The sequence below is a fragment of the Microcebus murinus genome, chromosome 13 (assembly GCF_040939455.1).
Source record: "Microcebus murinus isolate Inina chromosome 13, M.murinus_Inina_mat1.0, whole genome shotgun sequence".
Taxonomy (NCBI): domain Eukaryota; kingdom Metazoa; phylum Chordata; class Mammalia; order Primates; family Cheirogaleidae; genus Microcebus; species Microcebus murinus.
In genome coordinates, this window is record NC_134116.1 from 73,139,955 (window position 1) to 73,151,991 (window position 12,037).

Sequence of the window (12,037 nt, forward strand, 5' to 3'; positions counted from 1 at the left end):
ACCCATTTCATCATCCTGTAAAGGGAATAATAGTGATGCCAACTGACCTTTGTTTCTACCTTTTTAGTATACAAACAATTGTTGTGTATTCTCTCTTTTGAAGCTCAGAGAGGTGAGGGGAATGAGTTCGAGGCTTTATGGCTCCTAAGTGATGGAGCTGGGATAAAACTCCATCTTCTGACTATGAACCCCTTATTCTCAACATTGTCAGACTTTCAAGTTTCGAAGCTTCCTTATAAGTGTAGAGAGCTCTTGAGCCATAAAAACTCTTTCATTTTTACTCTTGGAGTCTACCTGCTTTTTGATTGGGAAGTAGAAATGTTATAGGCCCTAGGAAAAAATTTAGCTATGACCTTAGATCCTCAATTGAGCCTGTGTAGCAAAATCCTGGATTCCAGCCTTTATAAAAATGACTCTGGGCCGGGCGCTGTGGCTCACGCCTGTAATCCTAGCTCTTGGGAGGCCGAGGCGGGCGGATTGCTCAAGGTCAGGAGTTCAAAACCAGCCTGAGCAAGAGCGAGACCCCGTCTCTACTACAAATAGAAAGAAATTAATTGGCCAACTGATATATATATATAAAAAATTAGCCGGGCATGGTGGCGCATGCCTGTAGTCCCAGCTACTCGGGAGGCTGAGGCAGGAGGATCGCTTGAGCCCAGGAGTTTGAGGTTGCTGTGAGCTAGGCTGACGGCACGGCACTCACTCTAGCCTGGACAACAAAGTGAGACTCTGTCTCAAAAAAAAAAAAAAAATGACTCTGCAATTTAAAAACTGGAGTCTGCCTATTTTTATTGTCAGTATACAATTGTCAGCATAGTGACCACACTTCCCTTTTCCTCCATTTATCCTTCCATCCCTCATGGGATTATAAACACCTTTTGAAAGCAGGCACAGGTTGAGCATCCCTAATCCAAAATTCAAAAATCTGAAAAACTCCAAAATTTGAAAAGCTCCAAAATTTGAAACCTTTTGAGCACCGATATGATGTCATAAGTGGAAAGTTCCACTCTTGACCTTATGTGTAGTCAAAACACAGGTGCATAACACACAGTTTATTCAGTGTCCCTAAGAGAAGAAAGAATCTGCAAGCTTTTTTCAGCTGTGATATATTTTTTTTTCATGCACACCTAGATTCTCCCAGAGAAACATGCACACAAAGGGAAATAAAATGCATGTGTGCAGGCTGGGTGCCCCACATGGGGCCAAAACCTATATGCATTAATCACTGTGTTTATTTGATTATTCTTTGCTCTATGGTGTAGATATTGTTAACAATGTCAACAAGGCCTGCAGATACCCCTCTTGGTAACAGTGATAAGAAAGAGAGAAAGCATTTATGTTTACCTGTAGTACAGGAAGTCAAGCTGTTAGAGAAACTGGATAGCGTTATAAGTGTGGAACGTCTTACAGAAGAGTGTGATGTTGGCATGACTACCATATATGACCTGAAGAAACAAAGGATACACTGTGGAAGCTCTATGCTGAAAGTGATGAACAAAAGTTAATGAAAAGTAGAAAAACACAGCATAAATCTAAAAATTAAGATCTTGATCATGTCTTGAAAGAGTAGATCTGTCAGTGCCACAAAGAACATGGGGCACTGATGGCATGCTGATCCTGAGATGAGCAAAGATCTATTGTGATGAATTGAAAAGTGAAGGAAATTGTAAATATTCAATGGTCTGGTTGGTTTCAGAAATTTAAGAAAAGATACAGCATTAAATTTTTAAAGATTTGTAGTGACATAGCACCTGCTGATCATGAAGCAGCAGAGAAATTCATTGATGAGTTTGCTAAGGTCATCACTGATGAATATCTGATACCAGAACAAGTCTACAATGAAAATGAAACATCACTTTTTTGGTGTTATTGCCAAAGAAAGACACTGGCTATTGCTGATGAGATAGCTCTTATGGGAATTAAGGATGCCAAGGACAGAATAACTGGGCTGGGATGTACTGATGCAGCAGGCACCTGTAAGTATAAGCTTGCTGTGATAGGCAGCAGCTTGCATCCTTGCTGTTTTCAAGGAGTGAATTTCTTACTGATCCATTATTGTCCTTACAAAAAGGCAGGGATCACTAGGGACATATTTTCTCTCTGGTCTCACAAACATTTTGTACCAGTAGCTCGTGCTTACTCTAGGGAAGTTAAACTGGTTGATGGCTGCAAGATTTTGTTATTCCTTAAAAACTGCTCTGCTGATTCTAAATTCTCACCAAAAATAATGTTTATGCCATGTACTTTCCCCCAAATATGACTTTGTTAATTCATTCATGTGACCAGGGTATCCTTAGATCCATGAAGAGTAAATATAAAAACACTGTCTTGACCAGCATCCTAGCAGCAGTGAACAGAGGTATGGGTATGGGTTTTCAAAAGGAGTTTAGCATGAAAGATGCCATATCCTGTTGACATTGCTAGGAACATAGTGACTAAAGAAACAGCTGTGCATGCCTGGTGCAACCCCTGGCATGCCACTGTGTTCAGTGATGATGATGAACAAGGTGGTGACTTTGAAGGATTTCAGATGTTAAATGTGAAAAAACAAATAATGTCTGACCTCCTTACATACTCAACAAATATACCTTTGAATCCCTCAGTAAGCTGAAAGAAGTGGATATGGAAGAAGTTTTTTTTAACATATATTATGAGGCTCTGGTTGTTCGTTCATTGACCACTGGTGAAATAGCTGAAACAGTTCTGAATCGAGGCAATTGTGGTAACAGTGATGACAAAGAGGATGGTGTTAACTCTGCAGAAAAGGTGCCTAGAGACAACATGGTGAAAATATGTAATGGGCTTATTTATTGAAGGAGAGCAGGGTACATTCATAACAAGGAAACAAATCATGTCAGTTGTAAAATCAAAGAAAAACTTCTGAGTCAAAAACCATTGTTAATGAGGCAGATGACTCCGGAGGAAACATTTTTAAAAGCCATCCAGCAGAATGCCTCCTCATCCCTGGTGGACCCACTTCCTAGTCCCTCAACTGCTCTGATGTTTCTTCTCACCTAGAAAAATAAAATGCAGTGTTCAGTAACCTTTTAAACAAATAACAGCAATGTAGGTGGAGACTGAAAGCCTGGCGTTGTCTGTTGTTGCTGCTGTGTAACAGCTGGTACAGGTATTCTGGTGATGCTGCTATGCTGTTCATTACCCTGAATACATTTATTTTTCACAGTGTTAATGGTATGTCATATATTTTTTTTTACTGTTAAGTACTTATGTGTGGGTAAGTGTAAGAAAATGATTACTTATCAGTGGTGTATAAATTCAGGGTCTGGAGTGATGGAGATGCCACACAACCACAGATTATCCACTTGGGTGGCCGAGATAGTGACACCTTTGCTTTCTGATGGTTCAACGTACACAACTTTGTTTCGTGCACAGGATTATTTAAAAATATTGTATAAAATTACCTTGAGGCTATGTGCATAAGGTATATATGAAACATAAATGAATTTTATATTTAGATGTGGGTCCCATCCCCAAAATAATATATATATATATAAATGCAAATATCCCCAAATGCGAAAAAATCCAAAATCCCAAACATTTCTGGTCCCAAGCATTTCAGATAAAGGATACTCAAGCTGTACTGCATTTTGTTACTGTCCTTAGTTCCCCCCATCCCACTTGCATTCCCATCTCTATTCTTACCTCTCCACCCTCTTCCCACCCTCAGTAGGGCCTCAGTGAACATTTGTTAAATGTCCAAAGTCGTTTTATTATCAGAAAGGGAATGATTTTTTTCAATACTAATTGTCTATAATGCTGAGTGCATTATGAAATTTGGATTTAATTGGACCACATAGCATGTGTGCTCTAGGGCTTTGGGACATAGTTGCAAGAACATTAGAGAATTACATTAACTCTTTCCATACTTTAACTTGTGACTTGAACAACTAAAATTTAAAAGTCAGTCTCAATCTAGGAAACCACAATATTAATATTTTAACAGTAAATATGCTAAATACTCAGGAGCAGAAAAATTTTAATATTTATTACAAAAATTTTAATCCCTGAGGAGATAACTTACTAGTGATTTTAAAAGTGTTTGAAATCTTTTCTAACTCCTCCTTGTTTCTTTTCTTTTCCTCTTTTCAGTACCTCCTCTTAGTCTTTTTTTTTTCTTTCACAGGAATCTGATATCTAATTAACACCCCAGTATTACAATTCTCTTTTCCATAAATTTCTGGGCAGAGATCTAGGGAATCTAAAAGAATGGGGAAGTGCTAATGTCCCTAGAGTCTAAAGCCTGGAGAAAACCATCAGGAAGGCTGTAGCTATTCCTCTTACAGGAGCAGATGTTGTCCCTCCCCAAGGAGTTATTATGGGTTGGAAGAAATGAGATAATGAAAATAAATAAGCTACTCTGTGAATGTTATCAAATATGATCAGCACCAGCAGAAAGAGCTCTTAAATGAGTAAGGATTATTCACTGATAGAAGCAAAAGAAAATGAACATTACAGTTTTATAAATATATTCAGGAGAAACTAATTTGAGCAAAAGCACTGACCTAATTGGGCCACACATGATAGCATGTGGGCAACAGTCCTTAGGAAGTGGAAAGTGTGTTGCTGGGTCGGCTAGGCTGGCTGTCAACTATCACTCCACCCACAGTCGTGGCTTTGCAGCCTTTTCAAGCAGGCTTCCTCCTTTCCAAGGCCAGGGACAGAGGGTCACAGAGACAGTGATCTACTTTCCCTTAGGATGCTTGGGCCTGCTTCTACGAGTGAAATGCCTTCCAAAGACAGGACTGGGATGGAATCAAAATGCTTCCTGGCTGAGCTGTCTGCAGACCCTGGTATTTCCAACCATCTAGCCTGAGGTTTTTTGCTATTCTAGGACAACCAATTTACCTTATGGATAGATTCCAGGAAAGGAAGCACAACAGCACATAGTGACCACAACAATGGAAACCTGATGAAAAAAAAATCATCTTACTTATAATGTAAATGTGAAAACTATGAAGTTTTTTTAAAAATAAAAAATAATACAACTGCACGCATTCTTTTTAAAAAAGTTAGCAGCAGGCAGCTAGCTGAAACAACACTTGATTCTGTCTGGGATGATCAGGAAAAACAACATGATGGAGGAGGATTTGGAGCTGATGATGAAGGATGAGTGAGGATCGATATCTGAGAATGAAAGGGGAGGAAGAAACATTCCCTGTTGAGTACATGGCACCGGGAAAGTAACAGGGTGTAAAAATGTGTATGGGTTTCAGGAAACAGCAAGCTGACTTGATGTGGAAGAAGTGTGCAGGGTTTACTGAGAGAGAAAGATTGAAATACAGTTGACCTTTGAACAACACAGGTTTGAATCGTGTGAGTCCACTTATATGTGAATTTTTTCCAACCAAATGGGACAAAAAATACAGTCTCCATGTGATGCTAAACTCACATATAAGGAGGGCTGACTTTTCGTATATGTGGGTTCTGCTGAGTACATCCAGATTTTGGTATATGTGGGGCTCCTGGAACCAATACCTGCATATACCAAGGGACAACTGTATACGTTCTGTTAACCTAAAATGCTTATACTATTTCTTCCTTTGTATATTTCCAGATTTCTCCTCTAGCAAAATAGATACATACTTGAGAGAGAAAAGAAATAGGCTTGATGTATTTTAGTAGTTACCATAGAGAATCAGAAAAAAATTTTTATACTATGTGAAAGGAAAATCAAGCATGATATGTAATTATTCAGAATCAACCGCTAAAAAGGCTCTTCAACAGAATAAAGAATAGTTGTCTCAAAGAAGCTACTGTTTTGACATTTAACGAGGGGGACAACTAAAAATTTAGACTAAGATTATAGCCCTTGCCTTTCTTTTGGAAGACTTCATAGTCATTATTCGGAGAGCTGATGCTCACAGTTCTAGTTACCCTAAATGATAATAAAATAAAATAAAACCCAATGGATATGTATGTATAAAGGAGAGTGACATAAGATCATTACCCATTTTTTAATAAATATCTTGAGGCCTTTTCTTGATGTAGCTATACTTTTCTCAAAAATGAAATTTAATTATCCTTTTTAAATTTCTTAACCTTCTTTTTTGTTCTGCTTATTTACTAGACTAGTTGAAATGGTTACATTACCTTTTTCTTCTTCTGTCTCTTGACCTGTAAGAATTATATTTCACGGCACTGGGAGTGGCTGAGAAGGAAATCATCAAGGTGTGATCTCTGAATAATCCTAAGAAGTGAGTGCTCTAGGGAGATGGGAGAAAATAAAAGTGAAACCCAGTTTCCTAAAGCAAAAAGAGGTCATTCCTGCAAAATAAGATTATGGGGTTTGACAGTGATTCTGAGTTAGGGTCTATACCAGGTTATTCGAAGTCTGGAGGTGAGCACCTAATAGAACATAAGGACCACCAGAATCCAGCAGAGATTGTGGAAGAATAAGTCATGTCATATCATCCAGAAATTTATTAGACTAGGGATATGTAGCAGAGACTGTTAATGGTTCCCCATAAACATTCTCCCCATCTTCCTTTTATTAAAGGAGCCCCCTGAATTTTCACTAGAGGCATGACAGCCAAGGTGGAGACTCCACTTTATAGACCAAACTGTGGCTGGGTATGGCCCTGTGATTAGGTCTGGCCACCAGGATGCAAGCAGGAGCCACATGTCCTGCCTCAGGATTTCTCCCTTCAGCTTCCTCCTCTCCTTTTCTGCAGGCTGCTAGTGGTGAGGAAACTCCAAATAAGTAATGAGAACAACACCCAAGGGATGGTGAAGCAACAACATAGGGTCCCTAAATCCCTGGATGACCTCATGAAGAAAAGCCACCTAACTCTCTCCATATCGTATATTAAAGAGAAATAAGCCCCTATTTTGTCTGAGCAACTGAATTTTTAAATCTCCAAGTGGTAGCAGTGTAGGTTGTATTCTAAACAATAAAATATATGAATTTTAGTCAGTCATTTGCTTAGGTATCTTATGATGTACTTCTATACAAAAAGAAGAAATGTGTATAAGACAATTATGTCAATTTTTAGCTGGAAGAATAATCTTACTCAAATTTGCCTGATTACCTGGAATTGCAAACTATAGCCATCAGGTGAAATTTAGCCCTACAGACATTTTGTTTTCAGTACAGTATGCTGAATTTTTTTTTTTTTTTTAATTTGAGTGCTTTTAGGACAGTATGTGCTCTCTAACTCACCACAGTTTCCATTGTCTTACTCCTGCTGCTTTATATATTTATGTTCCCTGCTTGGCACCTGAAGGCACTTGAGTTAGCAACCCTGGACATTAGGGTAATAGATGATGATGCTGTTCCAAAGACCCCCAACAATACTGGGGCTTAACAATGAAATAAGTTTTTTTCTCTCTCACGTAAGAGTGGAAGGTGAGCATTCCCAGTCAGCGAGTAGCTCCACCCCAAATAGTCATGCAGGGGCTCAGGTTCCTTCCTACAAGTTGCTCCCTTATCTTCAGGTGGTTTTGCATGATTGAGGATGAGTCACAACAAGTCCCAGCCATCCTGCTATCAGGAAAGGAAAAACAACCAAGCAAACATGTGAAGGAGGCACATACTCATTTTAAATGTACTGTGTGGTGAGTTTTGATGAATGTATACACGTGTGCAAGTACCACCCCAATCAAAATCTAAAATTTAGAATTTAGGTTGTAAGCTCATTTTTTTAAAAAAACATGAGACAGGGTCTTGCTCTGTCACCCAGACTGGAATGCAGTGGCATGATTCTAGCTCATTACAACCTTGAATGCTTGGGCTCAAACAATCCTCCTACCTCAGCCTCCCCAGTAGCTAGGACTATAGGTGCACTCCACCATACCTGGCTAATTTTTAAATTTTTTGTAGAGGTAGGGTCTTGCTATGTTGCCCAGACTGGTATTGAACTCCTGGCTTTAAGAATCCTCCTGCCTCGGCCTCCCAAAGTGCTGGAATTATAGACCTGAGCCACCAGACCAGGCCAACTTCTTTTGTTAATTAGTTGTTTTGGTGAAGATATTTGCCTTTGAAGTTTTAGATAACATTAAGCCAAGAGGAGTAACAGTCATATTGGGTAACATGATAACAATACAAAAACATCTTAAGAATCTAGAGACATGAGATAAATATAATTTAGTAGGGGTAAGTGTAAGCTTTGCACTTGAATTCAAAAATCAACGTCAAAAGGTAAAGAAAACCACATGAAAGAAATGTGTAGCTGAATAAATTATATAGGGGAACACTCTTATAAATACCATTCAACCATCAAATCAAGAATGGAACATTTTAGCCACCCAGGAAGTGCCTCCATGTGCCTGTGTAATCACAGCTCCCTCACATCTGCTTTAAGTAACTACTAGCCCAACTTCCCTAGTCATCATTTTCTCACTTTCTTTATAGTTATATCACCAAAATGTTCATCCCCAGACACTATCATTAAGTCTTGCCCATTTTATAATTGGTAAGTTTCTTTCAGTGTTCATATTGCTCTTCTATCCCTTTATTTTCTTTGCAATTTATGTGTTGTAGAATTGGTGCTGTTTGAACAATGGAGTTTCCCAGAGTCTGGATTTTGTTGGCTGCATAGTAGTCATTGTGCCATTTAACAATTGCCTCTGTCCTTGTTATTTCCTGCAAATTGGTACCTGGATTCAGGTAGTTGATTAGAGTCAGGTTTGATTCCTTTTGCAAAGTGACGGTGGTATTAGTTCAGCAAGAAGCATATATTATCTGTTTTTTTTTTTTTTTTTTTTCTCTTTTTGTGCTTTCAAGCACTGCTGGTATGTACTGCCTAAATCTACTAATTAATTAAGGGTTGCAAAATGGTGATATTCTGTTTTGGTCATTGCTTGTTCATTTTTCACTTGCATTACTTTTAAGATAGTACACACCTCCTCTAATCTATTATTTGATTATACGGTGGTACAGTTCCTATAATTAAGGCAAAATAAATGCTTATAGTTTTCCTTTATTTACCAGTTCTTTAAGATAATGGTTTTCCTAATATTCTCCAAAAGTGACCAGTTTCTTTGATAGCATTATAAAGTCACAAATGCTTACTAGGTGCAGAGTTATGAAATCTCTAAGACCACCCTCATTTCTGACACCAAACACAATGTATGTGTGTCTCCAAGACTACCCTCATTTCTGATACTGATTGCAAGTGTGAGGGTCCCCAAGGCAACCCACAGTTTCCATAATGTTTCCATTATATTATATACATATAATGTATATTATATACATAAAATGTATTATATATGGATGCATTCATTTTCCTAGGAAGAGATTTTATTCTCATTGAAATCCAAAAAAGATCACTGACCCACATTTTTAAAACCACTTTCATAGATTATGAGCCTGTTGAAAAAGAGAGCACATAGTATTCCCCCTTTGAATATGTGAATAAATGAATGAAAGCATGTTTCTCTTTTTTAGGAGATGTAAAGACAAGAAGTATGATCTGAAAAGATATAAACTTTCCCTCCTTTCTCTATTACTGTTTGATATGATTTTCATGGGAATTTGAGTTTGTAGAACAACTGTGATCATATCTGTTATTCAAGCACAGAACCAGTTGCAGGGAATATGAGAATCGATGGGAATAGGGTGCTGAAAAAACATGGTTTGTAGATGGGCAAGTGGAAATCTCACAGGCGAGCTAAGGACAAGGCTTTCTGCCATCTTTTCTCACCTTTAAAAAACTCCAATTGCCAGGCTGTCTTGGTAGACTACTTAATATGATAGCAATTTCTTTACTTCTTTCAGAAGGTGTTAATCTAGTGACAAAATAAAACTAGAGATTCTCCAACATGAATGATTAATGCAATAAATGTAAAACTGTCCCAGGACAGGTTTGCAGTCAGGGAGAAACATTTCTGGTAGATTTGAATCACCTTAGTTAGCTTTGCAGATTCAGTTCTCTTTTCTGGCTAGCACTTTTCTGTTTTCATTAGGTCAAAAGATATGTGACTTTTGAAAGAAACATGTATATACTGTGTTCTAAAGAGCAACTGCAGCGTTTTCGGCTCTAAGGAGGTTCCTGAATCTTTGTGCTCTGCACCCACGGCCCTCAATGTGATTCAGAGCTGGGATTCATTGTATTTCAAGAGCTGTCAGAAATTAATACTCAAGGAACTTTAAAAATAGGTAGACCAAACTCTGGAGCTCTGCTGATAAAAATTACACGTATGCTTGTTGACTAGGCAGCCCGGGGTGGCTCATGAAGAAATTGGCCTGAAGCAAAGGCCTGCTGAGGTGAAAAGAAGGGTGGCACTATCCTCATATGTGTTCACAGTGTGAAAAGCTCCAACAGCATGTGTCTCCCTTGACAGTTTATGGATGGATGTGAAATCAGGTTAAATTATACTCAACAGCCACTTGGAAGACAGATAGGTAAAATGCAGCTTGAGGGTTATAGACACTCAAGAAGAGGTGAATTCCTATCTTGGTTGGGATTTAGGGGTTGAAAGTTTACAGGTATATGAATCCAGGTCTTCTCAGCACCATTGGGCAGAATTGCTCTTGGCTTCTTCCTTGCACACAGCCCCCGTTTTGCTACCCAGCAGGCCAAGAGAGGGCTGGCAGTGGCTTTTCAGTGCGTGGAATTTATTCTAGGGAGGTAGCAGCCTATCCCTTGGGTTTGTCTATAGATATGAGACCTCGTGCGTTTCTTGTGATATATTAATGTATTTCATTAAGTGTTTCTGTGGACTACGTATTGCCAAATGATGTATTTCTGTAATTGTCTTTTCAAACCAACACCTACCAAGTTCTGTAGTAAGAGGCTCTAAGTATTTTACAGTTAAAGCTTCTGATTTGAGGTCATGATTAAATACTTACTAAAACCACGATAAATTATAAATGAATAATTTTCAGAGGTATGGCAAAAATGTTCCTGAATTACAGGTTTTAAAGTGCCAAAGGATCAATAAAATATATAATTTTGAGGACTTTGGAAATGTTGCACAATTAATTATTATAAGTAAGTAAAAATTAAATTCTCAATACATCTTTGCTCAGAAAAATAAATCAGTTTTAGATTCAACCAGAGACTACAGATGAAACTATAATGAGTGGTGAATCAATTGTAGTCTGACTTGTCATTTTGTCATGAACCAGATTAATATATTAATTGTTTGATCATAATCTGTTTACATATCAAAGCAGGAATTTAAAATCTTAAAGTGATATATAATTATACAGTATTTTTTTCAAAAAGGAGTTTTAATTTCTTTAAAAATAAGCATGACAAAGAAAATTACAAACCTCATCTAAAGCAAAATATATTTTTTATTTGTTCCTTCAGTACATATCCTAAAATTCTAGGGACTTTAAAGAAAAAAATTTATTTGTTAAATATTTCTTTTGCTTTATTATTTAGTGATTGTTTTTCATAGATTTAATCTATACACTGTTAAGTCATCACCTTTTTTCTCCAAGCATACCTTAGAAAAATGAATTAAGTATTATATAGTCAGGGAATAATGATATTGAACTTATTCATAATATGACAGATTTTTCTCTGTACTTTTTCAGAAACATTAAGATGAAAGAAACTTATAGTTAATTTTTACTTTATTCATTTATTTGTTAGTCAATATTTCTGGTAGGTAAATGTTACTAAGACACAGTGTTGTAGCTCTAGAAAATCTAAGGCTAGGCTGGGCGTGGTGGCTCACGCCTGTAATCCTAGCACTCTGGGAGGCCGAGGCGGGTAGACTGTTCAAGGTCAGGAGTTTGAGACCAGCCTGAGCAAGAGTTAGACCCCGTATCTACTATAAATAGAAAGAAATTAATTGGCCATAGAAAAAATTAGCCGGGCATGGTGGTGCATGCCTGTAGTCCCAGCTACTTGGGAGGCTGAGGCAGTAGGATAGCTTGAGCCCAGGAGTTTGAGGTTGCTGTGAGCTAGGCTGATGCCATGGCACTCACTCTAGCCTGGGCAACAAAGGGAGACTCTGTCTTAAAAAAAAAAAGAAAAGAAAAAGAAAAATCTAAGGCTAAGCTACACAAGTTTAGTATTCTTTCATCATAGAGTTCTTCCTCTAAATCTATATATTATCTATG